This window comes from Myotis davidii, unplaced genomic scaffold, assembly GCF_000327345.1.
Source record: "Myotis davidii unplaced genomic scaffold, ASM32734v1 scaffold404, whole genome shotgun sequence".
Classification (NCBI taxonomy): Eukaryota; Metazoa; Chordata; class Mammalia; order Chiroptera; family Vespertilionidae; genus Myotis; species Myotis davidii.
Window position 1 is genome coordinate 1,969,396 of NW_006295824.1, and position 13,808 is coordinate 1,983,203.

Genomic DNA, 13,808 nt, shown 5'->3' on the forward strand with positions numbered 1-13,808 from the left:
TCTAGAACACAGACATTTCTGCCTATGTACTTTCCACACCACACATTATTTTCGTTCTTTGCCCCTCTTTTTAAAAAGCATATTTGTATTGATTTCAGAGAGGAAGGGAGAGGGAGAGATAGAACCATCGATCGGCTGCCTCCAGCATGCCCCCTACTGGGGATCGAGCATGCAACCTGGGCATGTGCCCTGACCTGGAGTCAAACTGTGACCCACTAGTTCATAGGTCTAATGCTCAACCACTGAGCACATCAGCCGGACTAACATTCTTTCCCCTTACTTCTGAACCTGTGGATGTTATAATAATTTTATCCTTGTAAGAAATAACCTTGTAGCTTTCACAATTAATACATTTCTCTGCTACACCTGACAATGCAAAATGGCTTTTTATTTCCATACAAAATATTGTGAAGTTCATTTTCCAGATTCAAAAAGGTCAAGTTTGGAGCAAGGAATCAGGAGACATTTTCAGGCCAACTTTTGTTCTACTCCCCCAAGTGGAAGTCCATTTATACGCTAGGAGGGCAAATTAGCTTTCATGTTTAACTACTGTCTGTTGTGAGAATTATAAATCATTCTGCGGAACAGGAAATATATAAATACTCTTTTAAAACAGTCATTAAAACTTAAGAATGCATTTCTCTTGTATAAGCTAGGAATTTGGAATGAATTTAAACATTTGAAAATTCTCTTGCACTAATCTCACTGGTTTATTCACCATTCCTGACACCTAGATCCTAAATTGTATGTCTCACGTCCCCACCACCATCCTGAATGTCTTTCTAGCAGTTCTTCAAAATATCCCTGTAATGATTTCATCCTGAACTGTCCTATTTATTTGATTCCCCAGAACAGCTACTGTTGGTAAATATTCATTTGGCAATAAATCATAAACGGTCTGTGACATCTTTCTTATTTTAGTTTTGATTTGTTGGGATGTAGAAATAATAGCAACCACTATCACTTCTGTAGGGTTTACAATTTAGAATTGCTTCATGTAAGTTATGATCCATAAACAGTTGGTGAAAAAAGATGGGAAAATAGGGTTCTCTCTCCTTTATAGAGGAGAATGAGACTTAAATTAATTCACCCAAGAATTCACACTTGGGATATAAAGAATATTAAGACATGTATAATTTTCTCAAAGAGTTCAAAGTCTAATTGGAGAGACAATGAAGAAGTTAAGTTCCTCACAAAAAATAAAACATCAGAAATAAGAACACCAAGACTTAACCTACATTGTCTCCACCATATTTCATTGAAACTGTATTTTTAAAAATACTTTTATTGATTTCAGAGAGGAAGGGAGAGAGAGAGAGAGATAGAACCATCAATGATGAGAGAGAATAATCAATAGCCTGTGTCCTGCATGACCCCTACTGGGGATTTAGCCTGCAACCTGGGCATGTGCCCTAACTGGGAATCGAACCCTGACCTCATGGTTCATAGGTTGATGCTCAACCACCCAGCCACACAGGCTGGGCCCAAACTTTTTCATCTAGTTCATCAGTTATATCCATATGGGTCAATTCAACAAATGCGTTGGCGTACTTGCCTTGGTGAGTTCTTGGCAGTATTGGAAACTACTTTTGTGGCATCATATTCTCTTGTATAAATACCTATGTCAGGATTGCTTAAGCTATTTTGCAGCATCTTTCTTCCTACCCAGCCATTACATTTTAGTGTTCCTCAGAATTCAATCCACAGTGCTCTTCTCATTTTATTCCACATTCTTTACCTAGACAATCTCATTCATATATATATATTTCTTTATTGATTAAGGTATTACATATGTGTCCTTATCAGGACTCATTCACTTTTATGGCTCGATTAACATCTCAATGATAATAATTCTCAAACCTCTATTCACAGCCCAAATATACCTTCTAAGCTCCTGAAATAGAAATCCAACTGCAGATTTCACTTAGATGTTCCCTGTTCTTCAATCTCAACTTGTTCAAAACTGAATTCATTATTTCTCCTCCCAAACTGTCTCCACCTTAATGTTCCCTATTTTAATAAAAAGCTCCACATCAACCTAATATTAAAAACCTGAAAGCTGACAGTCATTTTTGACAACTATATCCTTTAATCACAGCAAGTTTAATGTGCTAATAATCCTTAAATCTATCCCCTTCTCTCCACATGTAAGCACTACCTTCTCATGATCACTTCCTAATTTGTTTCTGTGTATCCAATCTTTTCCCACCTTTGACTGTCTCAATGTCACAACTAGAAACATTTCTTTAAAAATATAAACCAGATATGCCATTGTCCTGATTCAAGACCCTACAGTTTCTCATTGTTCATTCCCATTAATGCTATGTGACTCCCAGCTCTTTGAGACCTGTCCCCTGTCATCTCCACAGCTTTCTTTCTTTTTATAACTCTCTGTTCTGGTCTAATACATTCTTTCTAAACATTCTTTCTCTCAAATGCAACTTTGCTGAGACTCTATGACTTCCTTGGAAATGCGCTTTTCTACCTCTTTGCCTGGTTAGCCTTGGCACCTCATTCTGCTTCCTTTGAGGAGTCTTTTCTAATCCCCTAAACAAGTTCAAATCTCCTGGTGGTGCTTCCACAGAGCCTTCCTATGTTATGGTATTATTTATATTTTATTGCAATTACTCATTTGTCTATGTCTCCATTAGCCCTCTCTGTATTTCCACAGGTAATGTCTTGTTTTCTCCTATATGTTTCTACTCAAAGTAGATCAACACATATTCCTTAAATTACTAAACAAGTAAATGTTATTTCAGTTATTAAAATTGTAGCGAGAGAATAGGGAAAACAATTTCTCTTGTAGGTAATAAAAGTTTTCCAGAAAGACATGCACCTAAAGATAGATCAAAATGAAACCAATTATTTCAAAGCTAGATAAAAGAAATCTGAAAATGACACGAGATAGAAACAACCATATAGTCAGAATTATAAAGATTCATAAATGGCCATAACCAGTTTGGCTCGGTGGATAGAGCGTCGGCCTGCGGACTGGGGGGTCCCAGGTTCGATTCTGGTCAGGGGCGTGTACCTTGGTTGCAGGCACGTCCTCGGTGTGCAGGAGGCAGCTGATCAATGATTCTCTCTCTAATCGATGTTTCTAACTCTCTATCCCTCTCCCTTCCTTTCTGTAAAAAAAATCACTAAAATATATTTTTAAAAAGTAAAATAAAGATTCATAAGTGAGATCATTGGCAGAAAAGTAGATGTGAAAGGAGATGGCAGTACTCTCCAAATGTAACATGTAATTAAAGAATTAAACATTCAAAAAACTCATTTCAGAAACAAAGACTAAATTAAGAGGAAAGCAGAATAAATTAAGGTTAGAGTTTCCTTTAAAATTTTTCTGTGTTTCTCTGTCTGACTTATGTTCTCGGTAACTTCTTCCATTCTATTCTGTTATTTGCTTGTCAATTGGATTTTTAGTTTTAATTCTTCAATTCTTTAAAAAGAAGTTGTTTTGCTTCTGTTTCAAATATATCTCGAGTTTTGGTAGTTTCTTCTTATTTTTTAGGCTCTCAATTCCTGATTTGATTTCTTTCAACATATCAAATATTTGCTTTATGTGCTGAATCCTGAAAATTGTAATATCTGGGGTCTTTGTATGGCTGATTGACACTTCATTATTTCAAAGGATTTTGCTCAGGGTGGCTTGTTTTCTACACGTGTTGAGTATATTGTATTGTGAGACCAAGTTCCTTGGAAATAGATGTCAAACATCTTTGAGGCACATGTCCTTGGCTTTGATGCCATTGTAATAACCTGGTTATTATTTAACAGGCAATGAGAGAGGAGACCAAATAATATAGGCATGTCATTGATACAGCTTTGTGAATAGCCACATTTAACACTCTCCCAGTCTGTTCCCTGCTGACTGATGGGGAAGAAATCGGAGAGAGGCAGTTTAGAAGGATGCCCAATATGCTCTGAGTGGGAAGATGCTTGTCAGTCAGTCAAGTATATCCATAGCCAGAATGGGCATGGCTACTGCAGGGTCAGGGAACCTGAATATAAACTTCAAAAGAGCCACTCCCTTTGGGCTACAGGGCACCTGTGATTCCTGATGCAGGGGCCTGGGCTCTCCTGTGCCCTGTTGGGCCCCACACACGCACTGATAGTCTTTAATCTGGCCTGAATACTAAATTCCACCCGGCTGTAACATGGTATGGGAACTCTGGACCCTGGCCTTTCTTCTGGCTTTGCTGAACTCCGAGCTGTACCTTTTTCAGGCCTGGCTTAAGGGGCAGGGGACTTTCAGACCTGACAAGTGTAACTCCACGCAAATAAAACCTTCCACATCTCATTCTCAGGCGGGGGCTTCTTAAAATGCTTACTTCAACAGCGCCCCAAGAATCACACTCCCACTCGTGTCTGGGCAATCCGGCCCATTTATCCCTCTGGAATCAACTTCAGATATAGTTATGTTTACCTTTGCCAGCTTCATGGGTGTCCAATCCACAGGGGATCATTTCCATCTACATTTATTTGACTTGGACTTTTCATACCTTATATGTCTATGGGTTTGTGTTAGGAATTCTTAGAGAGTGCTGATTTTTTTTCTCCTCCTTCAACTGAAGTAGAGGTAGTAACATCTTCAATGGGTTCCTTCCTTCCTTCCTTCTTTCCCTCCCTCCCTCCCTCCGTCTTTGTCTTTCCTTCTCTCCTCTACTGATTACCATCATCCTTTTCTCCCTCCCTCCGTACTTCCTCTATTCCTCCCTTCCTTCTTTCCTTGTGTAAGCATTGAAGTTGTTGCTACTTGGGAGACCTGGGAATGGGAAACAGCCTCCCTAAGTGCAAGGACAGTTAGAGAATTGCTCCTCACAATAGCAATGAATAACTTAATGACGCACACAGACCCAGGCTCTCAGTCAGTATTCCCAAATAAGGTGCTATTTTCATGTTTTGAAGTATTTGGAATCATGTGGGAGGAAAAGAGAGTCCAGAAGCAAATGATATCCTTTGAGGAATAATGTAGTCTTCTAGACTCTAGAAAAGATCATCCAATTTGGCAAATGCCCTTGAGGCAAACTCTGCATCCAGAACAAGACTTACTATGTTGAAGCCTTTCTTTGGTTAATCAGCCATGATATGAAAAAAGGTCCACATACACATTTTCAGTCTTTGATGTACATTATACCAGCAGAGATTTTTCTGAATGTTTAGTCTATCACCAGAAATGAAAAAAGAAAAAAAAAAAACTTGTTAGGTCGAACCATTTTTGAATACATACTGAGGCTACATTCTGTGAAAAAAAAAAAAAAAAACACCCCACAAAAAAACGGAGTGTGAATCCAACACTCAAATATGCTAGTTGCCTCTAAATAGAAAATATCAGCAAAACTTCTTGATGTCAGTGGATAAACATAGGATTCTGTCTCTACTGTATATTACACAATCGGCTGATGCTAAACTATTCTGTGCTGAGAAACAGTTCTATTTTTTAATTAGTGTCTCTGGGAAAATGCTAGTGTTAGTTTTTATAAAATGAGATTTCACCACTTGAGTCAGCTGATTATTTAAAGTTGAATATAAATCAACTCATCAGCAGTTTCCTGAAGAATATTAATGTGGGTTTATGTCAGTTTCCTATTATTCAAGGAGATAACTTTAGTCATTGTTTCAATACCCGACTCATCATTTACCTTAAATAAGAATACAGGCTCATGAAGATTTGAATTTCTTTGTCAATAATATAATAGCTATATCCATTGGCAGAAACATAGGCGCTTACCTTATATATATAGTCTAAGTATATAAAATAGACTAGTTTATAATATAATTTAATTAACAATTTTAGTTGAAAATTTGAGGGATTTTGTGAAGTCTTGGAGTGTCAGAGGAAAATGACCATAAAATTGGTCAATAAACGAGCTTTGTTCAGAATAAATGAATAAATCATATAGGAATGTTCCTGGTATAAACACCATCCAAGTTACTTGGGCTACTGGAAAAGTTGAGGCGATGGATTTGAGGTAATATCTGGAAATATTCCTCCTCTTTAGAAACTGTTTATTTAGTAATTGGCAAAGAGCAAAATAATTAAACATATTAGCATTTAGACATATAATTGCTGCTCTAATACCATATCATAAGCTTATTTTGTAGCTGAGAGGCCTGGGTTAAAGAACATGTGGTCTGTGTGTTTTTCTTCTATTGTTTAATAGAAAGATTTTCTTCTTAAATCAGCCTGGCAAATTTGAAATAAAATGTGTTGAAAAGAGCTGATAATTTAGCAACAGGATGGAAATTTTTACTTTCATAAATGAGCAGGTACTAGCAAAAAAAACCAACATCTTTAGCCTTTGTAGGAAACCATCCTCTTTTTCCTTATAGAAGACAAAATAAGCCATTCCATGACTTCCAGACAACAATTTTTACTACATACAGTATTAAATAGTAGCAGACCATTTTTTAACACTAGCATTGTCTGTCTCAGTTTTAGTATCAGTCTCTTCTGGAAGTCTGTGCTTAAATGGATATTATATATGAGGATACTTTGGAAAGTATAAAGCTCCATAAAATTGCAAGGCATTGTTATTATCATTTTATTATCTCTATTCTACTTTTCCTTTTACCAAAGCTCTAAGAAAGCAGTGTATTGTTTGGGATCTGCTAGGTTTGCATATCAGTGGTTGAGATAATTTTTGGGGGGAGGGATTTATGTACTGATACTGCCTATGACATTTTCTGATCCTCATGTGCGTACATCCAGTGATTTGGGAGAATTAGAAATCGTGAGAGATGATGGTGATCACTGGGTGCCTGGGCCTTTTGCAGGATCTTCTTGTGAACCGAGGCCAGGACAGAAGGCAGAGGCAGCGTGCCTTTGCTCTCAGATCCCACCCCTTACCTGTGTACCCCACAGCAGGAAACTTCTGACCTGCAAAACCTATAGTGAGAGCCTACCACTTTCCATTTCTATGTAAAAACCTTTTCTTCTCACTGTTGGGCCGGTGGTGATCCTGAACTTTTCAAAAAATCCTGGGACAATAGTTTCCTCATTAAGCCTTTTCTCAGTGATAATATTTATAATAGAAACCATTTACTAAGTCTAGAATGTATTAAGTAGTGTACTTAGTGCCTTATGCGCATTGTATTCTCTCACCCCCTCAATAATTCTAGGAAGTATTATTCACATCTTACAGAAAAGATGGATAAAGCTCAGTGAAGCAAGGAAATCTATTTGTAATCGTAGAGCTTAATAAGTGGCAAAATGTCAGGGTTCCATGGGGGCTTTCCTGAATGCAAGTTCTTTCCACCATTCTATGCATGGGCTTCCATGCTCAGACAACCCTTAGATCAGTGGTTCTCAACCTTCTGGGCCTTTAAATACAGTTCCTCATGTTGTGACCCAACCATAAAATTATTTTCGTTGCTACTTCATAACTGTAATGTTGTTACTGTTATGAATTGTAATGTAAATATCTGATATGCAGGATGGTCTTAGGCGACCCCTGTGAAAGGGTCGTTCGACCGCCAAAGGGGTCTCGACTCACAGGTTGAGAACCGCTGCCTTAGATCCAAGCTCACTCCATTACTTATGAAATATAAGAATGGGTAAGTTACATAAATATTTAAGTCATTCTATCCTCATTATATGATGGGATTTTGTTTAAAAGCAAGAATATCATAGCACATTCTAAATGCCTAGGGGAATATATAGTGACTGGAAGGCACTCCATGAATTGAAATGCCCCTCTGTAGATGACAGGCTCCCCATTGGTTCTTGTTCTGAGCATGTCATTCTATGATCAGCATGGATCAGGGACATTAAAAGGGCAATGCCCACACCATGCAACGGATACCATCTTTAACATAGTTAAAGGTTTAGTGACCTACTGCTTTCTAGAAAGAATTTGCAGCAGCTTTAAATAAAGTTAAAGGAATGCTTATTAAAGTATACTTAGAAAATAAAGACTCTAAGCAGAGGAAATGATATGCTAATCATCTGTAAATGTAAAAGTTTCAAAATAGTTTAAATTTTTTTTATCATGAGAGAATATTCAGTTACCATGGAAACATCAATTGACACCAAACTTACTGGCATGTAGCTCCTTTAACATCCAGGGAATGAATGATCTGACCAACTTAGTGAATGGAAACATTTATTCTGATGATCTTAAACACTTAAAAGAAATCAGAATAAAGAACATTTGTTTTATTGAGAGGATTCTGCTTTGCAAATAAGATTATTTGGGGTGAATATGCATTATCTAGATCCACTGTATCAATGATCAAATTTAATGAATCATAGCGGAACGTTTCCCTTCACGGTAGTAATTGGTCAATCAGAAGTACATTGTGTCCAGGGGAATCTTTTACCTAAAAGCATTATACTAAGGCTCTAACAGTTTTAGAATAATAGAAAGCGCCGTGGAGGTCAGCACCAATGATGCAGAATAAAACTCTGTACAGAGAGAGCCAGAGCCAAATGAATGCATCCTTGAGAAAGAACACTCAGCAGGTAACATGACAATCTTCCATAAACATCACTCTCCAACCCAGCAGTAACAACATAAAGGAAGAAGTGCATTCAACTTGTCAGGAGGTGGTAAAAGAAATCGGGAAAAACTGATGCTAAAGAAAATGTTCAGATGGAAAGTTTCTCCAAAACACTAGACTGATGAATAAAGTAAGGGGAATATCCAATACTCCATTACCCATTACTTACGAGCAAGGTTTTAAACTATAAGATGAAGGTGAGTAAAATATCAATATTGGATGGCAGTAGAAGAATTTCTATGATAATGTCCTATTTTAGTTTTCATGTTCTTTTACCCAGTTAATTTCTTTTTGGTTTCTGACTTTTAATAGAGTATTGACTTCAAGAGTTGCTAAACCAAAAAGCCAAGAGATACTCTGAAAAATAAATGACTACAAATTACTGAAAGTGCATAAAGTTGGAATTACTTGACAGTATATTGCAATTTTAAAAACCCAACTATGTATTTCTGCAAGGTATCAATTCTAGGTATCGAGGTTTTTGTTTTTTTTTATAACTAAGATGTTAGATCATAAGATCATAGACTTATCATTACAAAAGAGAGAACAATTAGCAAAGTAACTGAACAGTACTTTTCTCAAATCTAAAACAGGAACATTTACTTAAATATCTAAGTAAAAATACCGACCTTTAATAAAAACTACCAGTAAAGGCCACTATACTTCGTGTGTGTGTGTGTGTGTGTGTGTGTGTGTGTTTTGATTTAGCATTTTAAACCAGGGAGTCTAGATGTATTCTATAAATTAATTGAACACTAATAAAACCAGACAAACATTATTTAACAGAGCTTACAGACCTGGAAAGCTTTGTTTTCTCAGATATGAATCATTATGTAATTGATAATGACATATTCTTATTAAAGGTACACATGAAACATATTAAAAAATAGGTCAGCCTACAAAAGAATACCCAGTTCTTTGCCCAAGTCCTTTGCCCTTGCTTACTTTAACTAAAGTAACATGCTCCTGGCACTACAAAATTCATCTCTAATTGTCACACTTCGTGTCAGAATTTTATGAATTTCAGTGTATATTAGAAACGAAAACCAGTTCTCTGAAATGGTGAAATAAAACAGAATACAGTGCTGAGAGTTGAAAAGAATGGTTATTATTTAATAGGCATCAAGTGTTTTTTATAATTAATATTATTAATTCAATATTTATTTATCTACAGTGTAATCACCATAAGGTCAGTAACATCCATGAAAACTCCAACCAAGAATACTGCGCTGTCTTAAAACAAAGCTTTATAATTACAATGCATTTAATGACATAATCAACATCACACATCTAACAAATCACAAGACTATAACACGATGAAATCTGAAATGCTGACTCACTGTTTTCAGAAGAAGTTTCTAAATTAAATACTGTCTTTAAGAGGTAGGGTGGCAAGACATGCTGCCACTTCAACAGTTATAATGGAGAAATACGCAGCTGGAAATCCATTTCAGAAAACGATAAAATTAGAATCACAAATCAAATTTTGGCAATGGTGGCAAAGTTGCAGCCTAAATATTAGAAAGTGAAATAATAAGCTGAGGATTTTTTTTTAAAAGCAGATCCAGAATACATAGCAGTATGGGACACCCTTATAACAGCAAGGAGGCAACAAGAATTTGTGGAAGCTCATGGGTTTGGAGTCAGATAGATTTGCTTCCAAATATCTGTATCTCTTGCTAGTCAGCTGAGGGACTGTTTTCTTAACTTCTCTGAGCTGGTTTTCATATCTCTACACATAGGTCTGTCTGTATTACATAACTAGAAAGAATTGGTGGTGGTGGATGTGAATTAGTTACACAGAATCCAAGCATGGGTCAGGTTCCCTAAATAATAGTTGGACTTTTCACTATGATTATGAAATACTTGATATATAAGATAGCAATAAAGATGAAGTGTTATTATTAATAGAACAATAGTTGAAAAAAATCATTAAAATTTAATCATTTAAGTACAATTTTAAAAATATTTCTGGAGTTAATTAACAATAGTATATTCTACACATGTAATTAACAGGTCATGAATAAAGAGTTGTGTTGCCAAAGGCTGAGTTTGTAGTTGTCATAAGTGATGTCTGTATATGTACTGTGTTGATGGGCCCCTGCTCCACATATGCTGTCCTCTCATAGATCCCTCTAACTGGGAGAGCACAGGAGCCTACTGTTCAAGTATATGCATATGTATGGCTCATGCATCTTTAAGAATATGTGTTATTTTAGGAACATACAAATAGAAAGTAGTAGAAACAGATATATTATATGAATAGTTTTGTACATCTTATATACAATGCACAGGAGGTAGGTATGTTTAGGTACTATTCTTGTTGGTGTTCTGTTATAACTTCTATCTGTTGGATCTAACCCTGAGAATGACACTTGAACCTATATACTCTGTTAATATTTTTGTTGTTGTTAAAAGCTTATTAAATTTTGTTGTGGTTCTTTGTTAGTTTTTTTCCTCCTTCACAGCCATAATTCTCCTGAACCTTATCATTGCACAAGGTTCAATGTTTATTCTCCTTGTTTATTAAATTATCTCCCTGTTGTCAGTTATAAATTTCCTGGTAAATAGAAATTGTTGGTTATCGACTCTCTGAGACTAATAAACTTTTTAAAAATTGAAGTATAGTTGATATATAATATGTATTAGTTTCAGGTGTACATCATAGTAATTCAATATTTATATGCCTACAGTGTAATCACCATAAGTCTAGTTACCTTTTTTTTTTTTTTTTTTTTAGGCAGAGTGGAAGAGAGACACAGAGACACAGAGAGATTTATAGTCAAATAATCACACTTCTGCATACACTCTCTTATGACATTTTTTCCTATCAAAGACTCTCTGCCAGTCAACTTTTCAGGCTTTGAAGCTAGGACTTCATTTATAAAACTGACTTGGAATTAATTCAAACATTAAAAGATCAATACATTCATTGTTGGCGGTGTTTTTTACTTTCTCTTTAACTATTTCTTCACACTCAGACTCTTACAATATGTTTCTCAATTAACCCATTTCAGTTATAATCTGAGATCATCAGAACATAACATCTAAATCAAATTAAAAGAGGTAACAATGATGATATTTAATAAGAAAGAGATTTTTTCCCCAGAGCTAATTCTGGTTATAAATATAAAATTCTGCACAGAGTATGAGAGGTGGTTTTAATGGTGGGCAAGTATGAGAACCCTACATTTCAGTGAATGAAAGTCTATGTCTATTACTTCAGTTACTTAAGTTCAGAAACATTAACTAATAATGTTGATTTACCCACATAAGGTGTTATTGACAGAGGTCCTGAAATTGAGGCTGTTTTAACAGTGGTGAATCATGAGCTGAATAAAAGATTTTGCATTCTTGAAGATATAATGCATATAGACACAGCTCCTGGGTACTTTTGAGTACTCTGCTTTATCCATTTAAGAGTTTCTGTTCTGAACTTTCTGGAAAGATTCATCTCTACCTGAGGTTCAATCAGACCAGAGCTCTGAAAAGGAATAGATGAAGACTAAATATAGTGGGAAGATTAGCTAATGTATCTTGCACATCATATCACTTAATTTTTCATTACAAGAAATTACCAGATAATTCTTGTAAATGCCACAACTATGTCATGCTCTTTAGCAGTGGGAAATTTAGCTATACTTCTCTCTGCAGTTGATAGAAATATGAGTCTGTTTCTTTAAAAACCTAATTGAATGTTTATGAGAATTACTTACTCTACAGTTTTTTGATGGGAAGGAAATCCAAACTTTCATTAAGCTTTAATGACCTTTATAAACTTTCTTGGGAAAAAATGAGTCTTGACCTTAGCAACTAACAAAACAATTAGAACATGTTTGTTTTTCGTTTCTGGCTATTCCACTACATCAACAATAAGGCATAGCAGTTTGATGAATGTGCATTCATCCAGTATAGGGAAAAGGCCACATTTGCATGGAAATTCAATTTATAATTGTTTTTATTTTTTTATTGATGCTTAGTGAATTGGATCTAAAAGGAGCCATTTAAAAAACGAGAATCAAACTTGACAAATAATGTATCTGGGTAAACACTGCCAGTAATTTTAACAAAAATTACTCTCTGTTCTAGACAGTGATGTTATGGTGTTAAAGGAGAACATCGAGATTTAACTTCAATAATTCTAGGATACTTAGTAAACGAAGTGAAGGGACTTGTGCATTAGAACTTATTTTATTCTTTATCCAGGGTTCACATGAAACCCAATTGGAGAGATTACATTTAAGAAACATAGAACTTAATATATAAAGCAAGAGGTAAAACAAACCTTGCCTTTAGCAAGGTTTTCGATAATGTAATTTAATTCTCACCTAATAATCATGTATGCTAAGATCTAAAATAACACATACTTGCCGAAACCAGTTTGGCTCAGTGGATAGAACATCGGCCTGCGGACTGAAAGGTCCCGGGTTTGATTCCGGTCAAGGGCATGGACCTGGGTTGCGGGCACATCCCCAGTAGGAGATGTGCAGGAGGCAGCTGGTCGATGTTTCTCTCTCATCGATGTTTCTAACTCTCTATCTCTCTCCCTTCCTCTCTGTAAAAAATCAATAAAATATATTTAAAAAAAAAATAAAATAACACATACAAGTTTTTCAGATGGAATATTGGGAAAAACAGAAACAACCACATGTACAAGAGATTGGAAGTACAGAAACTAATAGATCATTTGCAAAATAGTCATCGGTTTGATAAGGTTGGAACGTAGATTATACAAAGTCAAGTCTGTAAAGGCTTTGGAGGTCAAATGAAAAGGACTTTCTGTGATGCATTTACCTAGAAAACCAAATAGTGATGATTTTCATGTCTAAGTGGTGGAATGTTTGGCAGAGGCTCAGCTCACAGGGTTTGGGGTCAGACGGATATCAGATGCATCAAGTTACCTGCTGTGTGGCTCTGGCTGTGTTAGGAAACTACAGATAGTCCTCGGGTGACATCGGACTCGCTGTATGGCATTTCGTGGTTACATCACCATCTCCCGTTTTTGTTTTAAATTCTTTATTAGTTAAGGTATTACAAATGTGTCCTCATCCTCTCCATTAAACCTCCGTCCCCCCCCCACACACACTCATGCTCTCATCCCCCTGTTGTCCATGACATTTGGTTTGGCTTATATGCATACATACATGTCCTTTGGTTGATCTCTTCCCCTTACCCCCTCCTTCCCTACTTTCCCTCTGGGGATTGATAGAGTGATCGCTGCTTCTCTGTCTTTGGATCTGTCCCTGTTCATCAGTCTATGTTGTTCTCTATATTCCACAAATGAGTGAGATCATGTGGTATTT

General features: G+C 36.1%; 1 protein-coding gene across 1 annotated transcript in view; it reads right to left on the reverse strand.

The window, feature by feature from the left end:
* Window positions 1-13,808, reverse strand: part of GALNTL6 (polypeptide N-acetylgalactosaminyltransferase-like 6) — a 987,982-nt gene that overhangs the window by 385,305 nt on the left and 588,869 nt on the right. The gene's annotated exons all lie outside the window — the stretch shown is intronic.